This window comes from Crocodylus porosus, unplaced genomic scaffold (genome assembly GCF_001723895.1).
Source record: "Crocodylus porosus isolate Cpor-Errol unplaced genomic scaffold, CroPor_comp1, whole genome shotgun sequence".
Lineage (NCBI taxonomy): Eukaryota > Metazoa > Chordata > Crocodylia > Crocodylidae > Crocodylus > Crocodylus porosus.
In genome coordinates, this window is record NW_017728936.1 from 11023313 (window position 1) to 11026550 (window position 3238).

The 3238-nt window shown below is 56.0% G+C and overlaps 1 protein-coding gene across 2 annotated transcripts in view; it reads right to left on the reverse strand.

Moving 5' to 3' along the window:
• IL18 (interleukin 18) overlaps positions 1–218 on the reverse strand; it is an 8408-nt gene extending 8190 nt beyond the window's left edge. For both annotated transcript variants that reach the window (XM_019547125.1, XM_019547124.1), the window contains exon 1: positions 49–218. The gene's annotated coding sequence lies outside the window, so the exon portion shown is untranslated. The remainder of the gene's footprint in view (positions 1–48) is intronic.
• Between the last annotated feature and the right edge of the window lie 3020 nt (positions 219–3238).

The following is a 3238-nucleotide window of genomic DNA, read 5'->3' on the forward strand; positions in this document are numbered from 1 at the left end:
GTCTCCCTCCCTCTGCCCCTGCCCCTGCCCCTGCCCCTGCCCCGCTACCTGGAAAGATGCTTCCTTCTCGGCGGAGTTTGAATTGCCGACTGCTCCCCGCCTGCGCCGGGGTTTTGCTGCGGGAGGCTGGACAAGCCCCACGTGCGAGGGGCGGCCCGCGGCTGCTCCCTCCCTCTGCCCGAAATTTACATTTTCCCACATGCTTTCCCCCACGGGCTGGCACCGCAGCCGCGGGGCTGCAGGATGTCTCTCGCGGCACCAACATCGCTTCCTTCAGCTCCGGGCGCCCCCCGCCCGCGCCCGCCGCGGCTCTTCCCCTGAATCCGGTCTCTTTTCTTACACCGACTTAAATCGGTGGGGAAACGTTTTTTGAGCAAGCGACAGATTTTTTCAGCGAGCTAAAATATGTTGATATTCATGTACTTGCCCTCAGCGGGGCGGGCTCGGGTTACCAAGCCACCCAGGTCCCCCTGCACGAGCCCGCTCCGCAGTGCGGACCCTTCTCCGGGCGGGCATGGCAAGCACAGGGTTTCTGAGCAGTGATTTTCGGGGATCACTGATGAAGCCTGCTCAATGACATGGCACCCGCCGCGGCGGCATTCATCGCTGGCTCTGGCATTTGTAGCCCGCGAGAGTCGGGCAAGTACGAGGGTTTCCCCCCTCCTTTCAGTCCTCATAACGAGATAAACTGACAGCACAACACCAAACCGCACGTTTTACTCGGTCTTTCAGCTGAGATGGGTGATACACTGTAACCTTAGACTTGGTGTTCTTGTTTCAGTTGTGGAGCTGGTTACGATGTTATAGATTCCTGTCTTGATTTATTACTCTAAGTATATATTAATAATGTTTGTATTATGCTGGCGGGCTCCACTGTTAGTATAATAGTCGTAGTTGGGTTTCTTTGTTCAAACTTGTCTCTTTTGTCCCATGGGTGGATGTGTGTGGTGTTCTTTTCGGCGGCATGGCGGCGAGGCAGTTCGCCAGAATCCTTCAGACCTTGAAATGGAAACACTTTTTTCTTGTCTGTCTTTTGCCTTTTCCCCCTCTCTTTTCTTGGAGCTGGCGCTGTTCCCGGGGTCACAGCTGAGCTCTAACTTGCACTTTCCCAACACGGCTGGAAACAAAGCAGCCACAGAAGGGTAAGTGCGATGTCTTGCATTAGACCAAGTGAATCGCTGGAAATATTTTATTTTGGAGTTTTGCAAGTTTCGGGGCACGAGCGCCCTTCTTCGGGCATGGGCACAGCCTGCTGGCGGTCCTCTTCTCTCTCGGCTCGGCTCGGAAGAAGCTGCAGCCCATGTGCAAAATGCAGGGCCGTGAAAATGCAAGTTCAGACGCACTCCCTTCCCCTCTGACCGACCGCATTTTCACAGACCTGCATTTTATTTTGCACCCGAAGGGTGTTTGTGCTTGCGAAAGGCCGTGCCTCCAGCTGTTCGCTTGGTGTGAGACAAGATAGCAGCCCTGGGTCCATTTCTAATGAAAGGGCGGAGGCGGACGCTCGTTCCCCTCGGTTGTAGCCCCGTGGGCTTTAGGACAACACCCCCGCAGCGCATCGCCGTGGAAAACCCTCCGCCGCGAGCATGGAGCTGCCTCGTGCCCCGGGGCCGGGAGTGTCTGGGACTCCCCCGGAGCACGGGTGCCGGCTTTTGGGGAAGTGCTGCTGGTTCTGCCTCGCTCGCGGTTTCGTTTCCCGTCCGTAGCTCTTGCTAACCATGTCCTGTTGCTGCCGCTTCCCATCGTCTCCAGGATGTCGGAGCCTGAAGAAGACCGAACAAACAGCCGCCCGTATGCATTAGATGCGCGTGTAGCGCCATGTCTCCGGGCTTTGCTGCCTCCAGTCCAGGCCGGGTTTAGGCAAGGATTGAAAACGGTATTCTTTAGATTAACACCCCCCCCCCCCCACGAGCCATGACACTGGAAGCAAGCCCAGTGTGACCGTGTCAGCCCGTTCATGCTTGTCCTTTTCCTTTGAACAAGGACGGGCGTAGTTCATCTTCTGCATGGAAACAGCTGGAGACCCTCCTAACCTGGCGATTAGGGTCTACGGCTATCTTCTAAAAAATGGACAGCGCTGGTTTGCATGGAGTGGATCTGCCCGGCATTGCCTGGAAGGCCGGGCTCGCACTCTGCGGGGTGGGAGAGGGACTCGGCGGGGACAGTCGCGTCGCCGCCCCCGGCCGAGTCGTGTCAGAAACGCGGGCTGGCCACACGTGCGAAGTGCAGCGCGTTATAAATAAGTACCTGGAGAGCTGCTGAGACAGGAATGGCAGGAGTCCCGGCTTCACTGGCGGGAATACCTTATGGCATGTCCTGTCTTTGCGACATGAGGGGTTCCCTCCAGTTTCATAGTCGGTAGGGTCGGAAGGGTCCATGGCAGGAAAGAGTACTGGGTACTTCTTTGGCTTTTCGATCCCCTTTAATCACTAGGTTAAAGTCCTCATTATTTTCTGTAATAAATATTCTCCATTCCATAATTAATGTAAACAAGTTTAAATGTTGTTATTCCCAGCGGACTACGTCGAAGCAACATTGACGAAGGCTATGATTTCAGTTCATAAAAAAACAGAAGTGTCAGAGCAACATTAAAATGGCCCGATCCTCTGGCCGTTCTCGCGGCCCAGTTTTAGGACCGTAAGAATGACTAGCAGTCCGGGTGCTTACGGCCCCTGTTCAGACCCGCACCGGGGACAAACCGCGTTCACGTGTACTCCATGTCCTCGCCTCTGCATGGCTGGCAGCATCCTCCGAGGACCGCACGAAATGGCAAATAGCTGCGTTTGGGACAGGGGAAGCCCAGCTGGTCTCAGACCAGCAAATCCCAATACACCAAATCATGGCAGAGGAGGGGACGCTGAACTTTGTGTAGTGGGCCGGGTCCTGCTGGATTCAGGCGACTTGGTGTCACGGGATGGTATCCCTTCTCCGAGGCGGCTCATCGGCTCTTGGCCCTTCCCGATCTTGCTCGCTCCTCTCTTGATTCCAGGGAGATGTCAGCTCTGAGGATGGCAAACCTGCAGGGAAAAAGAGAAAAATTGTAGCGGAGGAAGGAAAACCTGGTCATGGGATTTTCTGTGGCGACATCCCACGGTGTCGGAGCATGGCCTGACTTGGGGACTGGTGGTAAACCTCGACTCGAGTTTGGCAGTGAACAGGCAAAATACGGTCCCGGGCTCCCCCCACGCTGAGGGGATGGAGACGGGGCGCGGGGGGGTAACAGTCTTGCCTGAGGCGC